We start from the raw sequence: 15,057 nt of genomic DNA on the forward strand, positions 1-15,057 counted from the left end.
TCGCCATACATAAACAGGAGGAATAACAGTTAAATGGGGTTATAAAGTATACCAGAAGGGAATTATCAGTATGTGTCTACGTCTTCCTATATCAAACAGGTAGTTTACACTATCTATTAATGCCATATGACATGAAATTTTCCATCGTTATACAGTCGCTAATATGTGCAATATTGGGGATTTCCCTTACGCCATTTACTTTTTGCGTCCAAACCAGCAAAAATTCAGTGAAATTACGTCTCCACATTTTCTGTGTTTTTATTTCGTGTCATACCACATTGATGGCTAGTGTAAACACACTTAAGCGTGCATCTTGATCTTGATATCTTACCAAAATATCGGAAATTTGATATTTAGTCGTCTTTGAGTCTAAAAACATTCCGCCAGAAATTTGTAGATATAGATCGACGTTTTGATATATGTAGCTCCCATAGAAAAGTACCCCCGAATTTCGGTATTTTGAAGGTTAGCCACATCGTTTTACCGAAATTGCTGAAATTTGGTATTTAGTCTTCTTCATAAACGAAAGGAAACTAACTGTTTCATTTTACGTCCATACAACTCATGGTGGCCCGGCCGAACTTAACGCCTGTCTTAGTTGTTACCATTTAATTTTGCCACCAATTTTAATTGAAATGCAAGTATTTAAGAGGTCCCATCATGAAGAAGAATATACTTATTGAGGCAAATAGAAAAATTATTTTCTAGCTTTTAATAAATAATGAAAACACTGTAACTTATTTTTTAATTACACTGTGCAACACTGAAAATGAAAACAACTTATAATGGGCATTTTCTGATAGTGCATATTAAGACTACAAAAACCCTAGTTGGGGTTTGCATTGTTAGGTCGGGTATGGATTTTACAGCCTCATCTAAGCCGGGCTAAATCGACCCTTTTTTCTATTGTTCGAGGCTTTATGTCAAAAACTAATAAGAATTTTGCTTTGTGGTCTTCAGCAATAGTAAAGACCTAAAGTAGTAGAACTTAAGTTTCGAACAGATGAACTAGGAAAAGCTGCATCTAGTGAGAGAAAATGGATAAAATATATAAATGTCTACATAATTTCTGGAACTCTGGTCAGTAGCAGCTAAACCATTGGGAGTCGAACCAAGTAACTTTTCGCAAAAATTGTCCAACTAATGTGCTCAGCATTTCTTCAGAACATTCTGAAAATCTAAATACTCATTTCATGCTGTTTAGTCGGTATTTCATATTACACTTTCTACAAAATATATTTCAAACAATGTTCACACTGCCTGTTTATTTGCATACTAGCAAAGTGCCCGCTACTTCGTATGCGTTAATTATACAAAACAAATAAACAATATATAATATAGAATGGTGGAAACATTTTGTGTACTAATATGTACCACTTTAGTTCGATTTTCGTCACGCCTACACATCAAGAGCAATCCACATTTTTTGAGATATTTTAATTGAGGTTCTCAGCGCAAATACGGCCTAACCCAACAACCGCCATCTCATTTCCAGCTCTATCTTTTCCCAAAAACCAATTATAGAACTATTTAGTACTTTACATGTAAATACATAAATACGAACCTCCTCCTATTATTTCAAAATTCCCTTTACACAATAACAAATTGTACCAAATCCTGTGCCATTTACAACTTTTCGTATATTTATGACACATATTTCTTAAATCAGACGTTATAAGCAAATGATAACAGTAATCTTAATTCCAAATCTCACGAATCCAGACCTATCCGTTCATCCAATACAAAATTGTACCATACATGGAACCATTTCGTACCCCTAAGTGTACCTAATTCCACATTTTAGGATTCGAGCGCTATAATCTCACCCAAATCCTAATTGTACAAAATGTAGTACTTTTTGTAAGCATAGGTACGCATTTCCAAAACTAACCCCAACAGTAATATTAACTCCAAAATTCAAGATTCCAGCTCTACCCGTTCGCTCCAAGTTGTACCAAATTTAGTACCGTTTAGTAGTTTTCGTACATATAAGTACGAATTTCCAAAACTTCCTCAATCCTACACCCCAACAGTAATCTTAATTCCAAACTTCAAGATTCCAGCTCTTTAGTACCTTTTAGTACTTTTCGTACACATAAGTACGAATTTCCAAAACCACCCTCATATGTCAATCCTACACTCCAACAGTAATCTTAATTCCAAATTTCTTGATTCCAATTTTATCCGTTCGCTCAAATCCAAATTGTACCAAATTTAGTACTATTTAGTACTTTTCCTATCCATAACTAAAAATTTCAAAAACTTCATCAATCCTACTTACCAACAGTAATCCTTATTCCGAATCTCGGGATTCCAGCTATATCCGTTCACCCAATTACAAATTGTACCAGATTTGGTACCATTTAGTACTTTTCGTACACATAAGTACAAATTTTCAAAACTACCTCAATGCTATGTTCAAACAATAAGCTTAATTCCGAATTTCAGAATTCCAGATACATCCGATAACTCAAATCCAAATTTGGTACAATTTAGTACTATTCGTATCCAAAGTACGACTTTCCAAACCTACCTCTATCAACACTCCAACAGCAATTTTAATTCCGAATTTCACGATTCCAAATGTATCCCATCATTGAAATCTAAATTGTACCAAATTTAGTACTATTTAGTACTTTTCCTACCCATAACTAAAAATTTCCAAAACTTTATCAATCCTACACTCCAATAGTACTCCTTATTCCAAATCTCGGAATTTCAGCTATATCCGTTCACCCAAATCCAAATTGTACCAAATTTGGTACTATTTAGTACTATTCGTACAAAAGAGTACGAATATCCACAACTACCTCAATCCTACACGCCAACAGTAATCTTAATTCCAAATTTCAGAATTACAGCTGCATCAGATTACCGTAATCCAAATTGTACCAAATTTAGTACCATTTAGTACTTTTTGTTCCCATAGGTCCGAATTTCTAAACCTACTTCTATCCAGCACTCCAAAAGTAATCTTAATTTCGAATTTCAGATTTCCAAATGTATCTGATCACCCAAATCCAAATTGTACCAAATTTGGTACCATTTAGAACTTTTCGTTGCCATAAGTACGAATTTCCAAAAGTATCCCAATCCCACACTCCAATAGTAATCTTAATTCCAAATTTCACTATTCCAGCTCTATCCGATCACTTAAATTCATATTTTACCAAATTTGGTACCATTTAGTACTTTTCGTACCCAAAAGTACGAATTTCCAAAATACCTCTATCCTACACCCCGACTGTAATCCTAATTCTAAATTTCGGGATTCCAGCTCCATCCGTTCCCCCAAATCCAAATTGTACCTTATTTGGTACTATTTAGTACCTTTCGTATCCATATGTACGAATTTCGAAAACTACCTCCATATCTCAAACCTACGCTCCAACAGTAATAGTAATTCCAAATTTCAGAATTCCAACTTTATCCGTTCGCCCAAATTCAAATTGTACCAAATTTAGTACCATTTAGTACTATTCGTACACATGAGTACACATTTTCAAAACCACCTCCTTATATCAACTCATCTTCTTAACCTTGATTTTCATTCCAAATTTCAAGATTTTAGCTCTATCCGTTCGCGTAATACCAAATAGTACTAAATTTAGTAACTTTTAGTACTTTTCGTACACTTATAGTTCGAATTTCCAAAAACTATTTGGTACACCTTTCTAACTCTCCATCAGTGAATCTCATTCCAAATTTCAGAATTCTAGCTCTTCGCGTTTGCCTAATACAAAGGGTACCATATTTAGTACCTTTTAGTACTTTTAGTACAGTTCTAGTTCGAATTTCCAAAAATCCAGCCTTATCTGACACCTTCGGACCAAGAGTGACCCTCACCCAAAATTTCAAGATTCTAGCTTTAGCCGTTTAGTCTGGGCGTTGATTATCAGTCAGTCAGTCAGTGAGTCAGTGAGTCAGTGAATCAGTGAGTCAGTGAGTCATCATTACTCAACTCTTTTATAAGTATAGATTTGGGATTTCAATGCATTGTTGATATATTTATCAAATTGTATTTGAAAAATATGCTAGAAACAGCTTGATAGAGGCGTCTTACAAGAATGGAATGTTCTGAAGAATTGTGAATAACATCCCAGCGGCTAATTTTTACAAAGATAAGTCAACGAATAATGTAACAGTTTTGGAGATATGTTGTAAAATATATAAAAAATAATGGAGTTTTCAGATTTATCATGTATTTTGAGGCAATAAATGCAGTTTTTCGAATTGATTATTTCTCTAACTATTTTCGTCATGCTCTTATCTACAAGTTTGCTTCAGAGGTTTAAACAAGAATCGAATTTGTTTCAGAGATATTGCCATGATTTGCTGGAAATTGTTTGCACACAATTACCTCGAAAATGTTGTGTTATATTTTATTATACCCTCAGCCTTTAGGCTATGAAGGGTATATCACCAATATTTTTGAAAATTTAACATAGCTGAAGCCAAGGTTTACCCTTTTAGAATACGCGACTTGTGATTCTATATTATACAAATTAAATATTTTAGGATAAAATGAAATGTTTTTGGATGTGGCAAAAAATATTGGCCTTAAAAGATAATTTGCGTGGAAGCTGTGGCTATATTTATGTTAAAAAATGAGTAAAAATGGGTTGAAGCCACCATGTCTTTTTTTGTTTTCTCTCGATTTGTGAGTAAACCACACTTCTCTCGATTTTCCTGTCAAAGTAAAAGTAGAAGCAAACTAAATAAGGATCATCCGACTAATGCATTACTTTTCAAAATTTGAACTGCTTCTACCATTAAATGATGCTGACATTTTGAAGCCAGATTTACAGTGTTTTTTGACATTTTCTTCTAATTTCATTCCGCAAACAGGTTTTTCAAAAAATTATATATAGGATTGTAGGACTTGCGATTCTGAGTTATTTGATACGAATAATGTGAATGTAGTCTGCACAGCTTCATAGAAATCTACATCCAAATGCGGAAATTTTGTGTGAACATTTTTGTAAAAAACATATTTTTCGGGCCTAATTTTTACAATTGTCATTCGATTTCCTCTTACTTGATTGCACATTTTAGTTTTTTACGTTCCGGATCTAATAAATCATTCCCCGTAAAAATCAATCTACTAAAACGCGAGTTACAAGAAAGTCCAAAGTAGAAAAATCACATAAAATTGTTTTTGGAAATATCGCGTATTTTATCGCGTTTTCTGCAGTTCGTTTCTACTGCAATAAAACTACTAATACAGCATCTTCGTTTTAGCGGAAACAGAGATTTGAAAACTTCACTGTTAATGGAGCTACATTAATTTTATCCCAAAAAATAGTGTGTGATGCTACATCCACGGTTCTTAATTGATCGCCTTGAAATAGATATATATCGATGTAGATTTTCATGGTGGACATTGAAATCGGATGCGGACAAAAATTGTATGCACTTTGCGCAAATTAGCGATATTTTATAGGTATTTTAATGCTAAGATGCAGCTGATGCTACATCTTAGCCACCAAATTAAATTTCGAAAACTATATTCAAATTAAAAGATACAGTATTGCTGTACATGAAAATCACATGCGGACAAACTGATTTTGATAATTACGCGATTTACACATATTTTAAAATGCATATAAATAAAAATGGGTTATTTGACCTCTATTTCCATTTCAGAAGCTTTGACATATATCCCCATCAACCCAATTAGCTTCCCTAATGGGAAAGCTTTAATATGAATGTCAATAAAGCAAAATCCGTCTATTTTGTTGGGAGATTTAAGCAAAATGAAGGAAGTATTCCAATAAATTTTTACAATATTTTCTACTACATAATACATGTGAAAAATTTTTTTTTAAACAAAAAATTATTTTTTTGACCAAAATATGTGCTTATTTTGGCTGTAACATCCAAACTATAACACCAATCTGTATGATTGTAGTCTCATTTGATTTGCCGTGAAGTTTGGATCCACAACAATTTTTTATGTAATTATATGACCACTAAATGGTCCTTAATTTTGAAAAAAGTAGACGTATATTAAATAATTTATCAATTTTATGAACATTCCGCGAATTCTGTGTAACATTTTTCAGGTATTATGCAATCTACTCGCTGAAGTCACTTCGAGAGAACTTTTTTGTAACAATGGTGCTCATTAAAATAATTAGCGTTTTTATAATATTTTCTATCTTAAAAAGCGAAATAAAACCGAAACAAGTAAAAAAGTATCAGTCGGCTTTGCCGACAGAGATATACCCTCAGCCTGTGTATACTGAAACAATTTTTTTCCAAAAAACGCATGTATTTAGGGAGTTTTAAGAATTTTGGGCGTTTGAACTGACAAAAATGTTGATTAGGATTTAATATCAAAAGTTTTGCGGAGGAGATACTAAAAAGAATGGATCTCCAGCCACTACATATGGTACAATAGGGGTTTTTTAGATCATCAGGGATGTTTTCTCAAGAAGTATGAACTTGCCCCTGAAACAACTTTTACCATCGCAATTGAGGCAGCAATGCAAGTTGCTTCAACAAAAATCAAAGTGATTCGAAAGCAGGTCTTAAAGTGAACATGTATCCGAAATTTTGAGTGGGAGGTACCGGATGGAGTGGACAAATATAGTCCATATTTGAACCTGATCTATATCTGGTAGATATTTTAGGATGTGTAAAGTATGGACCAATTCGGCCACTCTCTTCAAGAGTTATCGTACGCACAATTTTTCCGAACATTTTTGAACTTTTGTGGGGGAGGTACCTGAAGGAGGGGACCAATATGGCTTATCTTCGAACTTAAACTATGTTTGGACAAAATATTACTAAGGCCAAACTTTGGACCGAATCGGCAGACCTGTTCGAGAGTTATTTTGCCCTCCAACCTCCTCACACGGTGTCATAGGGGTTTTTTGCAACTTTCAGGCTATTTTCTCAGGAAGTATGGACTTGCCCCTGATGAAACTTATACCGTCGTATGGAGGGCAGTGAATACAAGTTGCTAAAGCAAAAATCAAAGCGATTCGAGAGATGTTCCTAAACTGAACTTTTCCAAAATTTTGTGTGGGAGGTACCCGACGGAGTGGACCGATTGAGTCCATATTAAAACCTGATCTAAGTCTGGTACACGCTCCACGATGGGCAAAGTATGGACCAAATCGGTTACACCCTTCAAGAGTTATCGTGCGTACAAATTTTTCGAACATTTTCGAACTTTTGTGGGGGAGGTACCGGAAGGAGTGGACCGATATAGCTCATCTTCGAACTTAAACTAAGTTTGGACAAAATATTACGAAAGCCAAAATTTGAACTGAATCGATTCATCCCTTCGAGAGTTATCGTGCGCTCCAGCCAGCCAGACAGACAGACAGACGGACGGACATTGCTCAATCGACTCCAAATTGTCTGAAACACATTTCGTCCAAACATACTTGGGGTCTAAAACCATTATTTCGATGAGGCACATTTGGCCCGTATGAAAGTGTATATACCCTTCATAGCCTAAAGGCTGAGGGTATAATAACTTTTGTCCGCAACAACCAAAAATTGGCTCGCGACCAGATTCGTACTGGGAATTTTTTTCTTAACCTACATATCAAAAATCGTTGACGTAGCGCGAAAAAAAATTATCCTTTTTTTCTGAAATGGAATATGAAATAATTGACAATATTCGTGATGTACACTTTGATACGATGAAAATGTGTCTCATCGAAATAATGGTTTTAGACCCCAAGTATGTTTGGACGAAATGTGTTTCAGACAATTTGGAGTCGATATAGCCATGTCCGTCCGTCTGTCTGTCTGTCTGTCCTGCTGGCTGGAGCGCACGATAACTCTCGAACGGATGAACCGATTCGGTTTAAATTTTAGCTTTCGTAATATTTTGCCCAAACTTAGTTTTAGTTCGAAGATGAGCTACATCGGTCTACTCCTTCCGGTACCTCCCCCACAAAAGTTCGAAAATGTTCGGAAAGTTTGTGCGCACGATAACTCTTGAAGGGAGTGACCGATTTGGTCCATACATTGTATAGCGTAAACTTTTTACCAGAGTAATATGAGGTTCCAATATGGTCTTAATAGGTCCACTCCTTCGGGTACCTCCCTCACAAAATTTGAGAAAAGTTCAGTTTAGGGCCATCTCTCGAATCGCTTTGATTTTTGTTTTATCAACTTGTATTCACTGCCCTCCATACGACGGTACAAGTTTCATCAGGCGCAAGTCCATACTTCCTGAGAAAAAAGCATGAAAGTTGCAAAAAAACTCTATGACACCGTGTGAGGTGGTTGGAGCGCAAGAAAACTCTCGAACGGATCTGCCGATTCGGTCCAAAATATGGCCTTAGTAATATTTTGTCCAAACATAGTTTAAGTTTGAAGATAAGCCATATCGGTCCACTCCTTCAGGTACCTCCCCCAAAAAAGTTCAAAAATGTTCGGAAAAATTGTTCGTACAGTAGCTCTTGAAGGGAGTGGCCGAATTGGTCTATACTGTACACATCCTTATATATCTACCAGATATAGATCAGATTCAAATATGGACTATATTTGTCCACTCCATCCGGTACCTCCAACACAAAATTTCGGATAAGTTCACTTTAAGACCTGCTCTCGAATCACTTTGATTTTTGTTGAAGCAACTTGCATTCGCTGCCTCAATTACGATGTAAAAGGTTTTTTAGGGGCAAGTCCATACTTCTTGATCAAACAGCCCGAAGAGTTAAAAAACCCCCTATGGCACCATATGTTGTGGCTGGCATTCCTTTTAGTATCTCCTCCGCATAACTTTTGATCTTTAATCCTAATCAACATTTTTGTCGGTTCAAACGCCCAAAATTTTTAAACCCCCCTAAATACATACATATTTTTGGGAAAAAATTGTTTCAATATACACAGGCTGAGGGTATATCTCTGTCGGCAAAGCCGACTGATACTTTTTTACTTGTTTTTAATTTTTTGGAAAATACATTTTTTGACTACTAAGAACCCCATTTGTCATATGCAACTGTCTTACAAATGATTTACTACATCTTTTTCAGATGCAATTCGAATTATTTTAATTGTAATTCGAATATTATATTTGTAATTCGTAACATTTCATTTGTAATTCGAGAATTCCATTTGTAATTCGAATTATTCCATTTGTAATTTGAATTATTTCATTTGTAATTCGAATTATTCAATTTGTAATTCGAATTATTCCATTTGAAATTCAAAAAAACCAGATGTCAAATCAATACAAAACCTTTCGAATCTATATATGGGGATTTCTGAGTGAAATCGGACACTTTTCCAAGATGAGGTTTTTGATTTCCTTTATTTTTTGCTGTGGTGATGCTGCTGATTAACAAAACATTTAAGTATATTTTCAGATTTTTTTTGACTAACGGTTCCAGAGATATCGCGCCTTGAAAAAGTCAAATTCTGTAAAAACTACATGCAAAGAAATACTCATAACTTTTTTAATATTGGTCCAAATTGAAAAAACCTTTTTTTGTATGCTTTGTTGTTTTATCAGCTATTTAATAAAAAATATGCTATTTTCGCGATTTAATATTTAAAATCAATTTTTAAAGATGTTCGACCCCTTCGATTTTCTTTAATTTTTTTTTGTATTAAACTACGTTCAATTACAAAAATTTTAAGTCCTATGTGGTAATGGGATTCGGACGATTACTATTTTTTCTGAATTTTTTTAAGTTTTTCAATACAATTTTTCCTTTATACCCGAGTGAAACATTTGTTATTTTACCAAAACAATACAAAATTAAATTTGTTTAACATTTATTTTGTTGCTTTATTTACAAATTTATCTTAAAAGTCTTAAAAACCGCGACATTTTTCGATTTTGAAGATGGTTTAGCAATTATTCTATTTAACAATTATTGTATGACTGAATGGCGTTTTTTGTGCCCGCGATAAGTTTAGCCACTTCATATCTCAAATTCAACTCCTCTTTCGAATTTAAATAATCATCATCTTGAGAAAATCTCTCTTTAATAATTGGTAGATTATTTGGCTCAGTTGCCCATTCATGTAATTCCCAAACCGTGGTTATTTTATTATCAATTTATTAAGCTTATTGTCCGGCTGGTACACTTATTGCTAATACATTTTCAAAATAGAAAAATTACGCACTTTTTAAGATGTTTAAGATAAATTCCTAAATAAAACAACAAAACCAATATAAAACAAGTGAGCCAAGGCTATAGTCGGGTCGGGGCCGACTATGTGATTCCCTACACCACTACCCCCGTTCATAAGCTTTTGACTAATAAAATTCAAAATATTAAAATTGGGATAGCCTTTGCTCTGAATGTCTTCATTACCACAGGTCAATTTTTTTGAAACGCATTTAAGTGCATCGACAGTACAATCCAAATAAAAAATGGAAAAGTGGGATGTATGCCAACCATCAATAGGCTTCTTTCTGTGTTAGACCCCCATCAACCCCCAAAATTTCGTGAGGATCCGATCAAAATTTCGTAGTGTGATTGCACAAAAATGGAAAAAGGGATGAATTACCGACTATTGCGATATCTCTGTTGTTTGACCACCTATGACAACCTACTTCACATCGTTGTAAAGGTGATATCTTCTACTTTCCTTGCCAGGTTTTGCTTTCGATATACCTCCTACAGAAGGGAGATATTAACTTCGAAATAAAACGTTGGCCTTTTTTCCAAATATTTTTTTGTCACATTCCGACCCCTGAATAATATCCGACCATTATCAAAAATCAAAAGGTTTTTTCCTCTGTGGGACCCCCAATAACACCCAAAATTTCGCGACGATGCAATTAAAATTGCGACCTGTAGCGTGATTTCCAAAAAAGTGGAAAAATGGGATGTATTACCGACTATTGCGATATCTCCGTTATTTGGATACCTACGCCAACCTGCTTTACATCATTGTAATGATGGGATTTTTTACTTTCATTGTCAGACTTTGCTTTTGGAAGGTCCGGAACCAAAGCTGTGATATTCGTCATTATTATTAAAATCGCAAAAATGAAAAGTTGTGTTCTATTAGCGGCTTTTGCGATATCTTCGTTGTTTGACCACCTACGACAACCTACGTAACATCGTTGCAAAGGTGATATTTTCTACTTTCATCAGCAGCTTTTGATATACCCCTTTTAGAAGCAGAGATATCCGCTTTGAAATAAAACGTTGACTTTTTCTCCAAATAAGTTTTTTGCCCATTCCGACCTCTGAATATTATCCGACCATCACCAAAATCAATAGGCTTCTTTCTCTGTAGGATTCACATTAGCCCCCAAAATTTCGTGACGATCCGATTAAAATTGCGACCTGTAGCGTGATTACAAAAAAACGAAAAAATGGGATGTATTGCCGACTATTGTGATATCTCCGTTATGTGGCCACCTACGCCAACCTACTTTGCATCACTGTAAAGGTGGGATTTTTCTACTTTGTTTTTGAAAGATCCCCAACCGAAGCTGTGATATTCGTCATTATTATTAAAATCGCAAAAATAAAAAGTTAGGTTCTATTAGCGGCTATTGCGATATATTCGTTGTTTGATCACCTACGAGAACCTACTTTACATCATTAGAAAGGCGATATTTGCTACTTTCATGAGCAGGTTTTGCTTTTGGTACACCCCGTATAGAAGCTGAGATATTCGCTTTGGAAAAAACGTTATCTTTTTCTCCAAATAAGTTTTTTGCCCATTACGACCCCTAAATATTATCCGACCATCACCAAAATCAATAGGCTTCTTCATCTGTGCGACCCCCATTAACCCTCAAAATTTCGTGACGATCCGATCAAAATTGAGACCTGTAGCTTGATTTCCAAAAAAAAAAAAATGGGATGTATTACCTACTATTGCGATATCTCCGTTATTTGGTCACCTACGCCGACCTAGTTTAAATCATTGTAAAGATGGTATCTTCTACTTTCACAGCCAGGCTTTGCTTTTGGACAATCCCCAACCAGAGCTGTGATATTCGTCATTATAATTAAAATTGCAAACATGAAAATTTGGGTTTTATTTGCGACTATTGTGATATCTTCGTTGTTTGATCACCTACGAGAACCTACTTTATATCATTAGAAAGGCGATATTTTATACTTTTATTGTCAGGTTTTGCTTTTGGTACACCCCGTATAGAAGCTGAGATATTCGCTTTGGAAAAAAACGTTGTCTTTTTATCCACATAAGTTTTTTGCCCATTCCGACCCCTAAATATTATCCGACCATCACCAAAATCAATAGGCTTCTTCCCCTCCGGGACCGCCATCAACATCCAAAATTTCGTGACGATCCGATCAAAATTGCGACCTGTAGCGTGATTACAAGGTTTAGATGGACAGACGGACGGACGGACGGACTGACGGACGGACACACATAGCCAGATCGACTCAGCTCGTCGAGACATTCATTTTGGTATATATAAGTATGGGTCTACCACCATTATTTCGATGCGTTACAAACTTTTTGGCCAAAACCAACTTATAATACCCTCCCCACATAGTGGTGTAGGGTATAAAAATTTATTTTGTATTGTTTTGGTAAAATAACAAATGTTTCACTCGGGTATAAAGGAAAAATTGTTTTGAAAAACTTAAAAAAAATTCAGAAAAAATAATAATCGTCCGAATCCCATTACCACATAGGACTTAAAATTTTTGTAATTGAACGTAGTTTAATACAAAAAAAATTAAAGAAAATCGAAGGGGTCGAACATTTTTAAAAATTTATTTTGAATATTAAATCGCGAAAATAGCATCCAAGCCCACTGTGCAAATTTTTTTGCTATTTTTTATTAAATAGCTGATAAAACAACAAAGCATACAAAAAAAGATTTTTTCAATTTGGACCAATATTAAAAAAGTTATGAGTATTTCTTTGTATGTAGTTTTTACAAAATTTGACTTTTTCAAGGCGCGATATCTCTGGAACCGTTAGTCAAAAAAAATCTGAAAATATACTAAAATGTTTTGTTAATCAGCAGCATCACCACAGCAAAAAATAAGGGAAATCAAAAACCTCATCTTGAAAAAGTGTCCGATTTCACTCAGAAATCCCCATATATGTATAAAAAGGATGATGTTAGTTACTACGCTTATAACTCAAGAACAGCTAAACAGATTTTGACAATTCGCGCCAATTCGGAATGGTCTCATGGCAGAAAAGGATAAAACCTAAAAAAATCGCGAAACTTTGCGAAAAAATTGCAAAAATATTTTTTCAAGAAAGTCAATTTTTCCACAAATATCTATCGTGCTTCGCGTTTGGAGTATACCTTGACACCTATTTGGACAGTTTTTGGCGAAAAATGCCTCTGTTTTGTAAATTTTTGAAAGTTGTATAGACTTTTTTATTCACAATCAAATCGATTTTCATTTAATTTCAAGCGTCTTTTTAGGAAATTAACAGCGAAAAATGTTTAAAAGGAGAGGGCTTAGACCATGTTTATATTATAGCCCTTTGCAGGGTTATCCTTCTCAATGGGGATTTATTTAACGTATACGCAAAGGAATTGACATTTGAAACCCAGTGGGTTTGTTAAATCCGGTTATATTTAAACGTACTATTAGTTTAGAGTTTGTAAAGATTAGTGGTGGTTTCAGATTCCGACCGAAAAGATGAAGATGATAACGCCGAAAGTGGTTTCCACAATTTTGAGGAAAAAGGTACAAATCCACAAAATTGGTGGGTTATTTGAAAAATCAAGAGCTCGGAGGTAATTTCATTGGAAGTGATCCGATTTCTGTGGTATAAAATTGAAGCTGTACTGTTTAGATCCTGTCATGATACTAAAAAATGATGTCCCCACTGAAAAGGAGTATGAATTCAATCAGTTTAGTTCCCGCAGATCTGGAAGATAATTACAAATGACCAAATACATATGTACACTGATACACTGTACGTATGTACATCGAAAAAGGAAAGAAGAAAAAACAAGAAATCGGAGGTACTGACATATATTCGTTATCGGGCGATATAAGTAGGTAAATACTAATTAAACGTTAATTAGTTTGTGATATTAATTTGACTATGTTATTTACTTCGAGATTAAATATAGGGTGACCAAGTAATCGACAACAGTCATGTGTTAGTGTGAAAAGACTTCAAGCATCCGAAAAAATACAAAGAACGGCAACTAATAGAATAGCTCTGCTAACAAGGATCAATGTGGATCGTACAGTCCCAGTCAAAATTAAATTACCGCATTTGTCCGTGTTACCAGAGCCATTGTACCTAATTCCGAATGCAATGCAAGTAGAATTTGGGAGATCACGTTAAATAGAGAAGTCAGAAAAAAGTAGACGAATAACGATCGTATCCCTCTGTTCAAAATAGGTTAATTGATTCAAACGCAAATTTAAATAAGCACTATATTCAGCATTAAATTCAAATTCCTTCCTTCGTACTCAATTGCTTGAGTGAAATATCGTGTTCAGTGGTGAAAACAAGAATTGCAGAAAACCATCGATTATGGAACGAATAGGGGCGTTATGATATTATTTTGCTTCAACTGTGCTACCAAATATTTTTATTTACATCGCAAAACGAGTTATTTGCTTAACATATATATCTTAGTCCCGATTTACAGTTGTGTTCTGTACCTAACAATCTGCGAGACGAAGTTCGCCGGGTCCCCTAGTTTCAAATAAAAATGGAATAATTCGAATTGCAAATGGAATAATTCGAATTTCACATAGAATAATTCGAATTACAAATGGAAAAATTCGAATTTCAAATGGAATAATTCGAATTACAAATGGAATAAATCGAATTACAAATGAAATAATTCGAATTACAAATGAAATGCTTCGAATTATAAATGAAATGTTTCGAATTACAAATGAAATGTTACAAATTACAACAGGAATGTTTTGAATTTCGGGTGCCACCGTGGTGCAATGGTATGCACACCCGCCTTGCACACATTAGGTTGTGGGTTCGATTCCCCGGCCAGGCAACATCAAAACACTTTTCAACGGTGGCAAAATACCCCTCAGTAATGTTGGCGACATTTCCTGAATATTTCAGCCATGTAAAACTTCTCTACAAAAGTGGTGTCTTAGACACGCCGTTCGGACTCGGCGATAAACTGTA

Source organism: Musca autumnalis, unplaced genomic scaffold (assembly GCF_047663935.1).
Source record: "Musca autumnalis isolate F117 unplaced genomic scaffold, ASM4766393v1 scaffold_1, whole genome shotgun sequence".
In the NCBI taxonomy this organism is placed as follows: Eukaryota; Metazoa; Arthropoda; class Insecta; order Diptera; family Muscidae; genus Musca; species Musca autumnalis.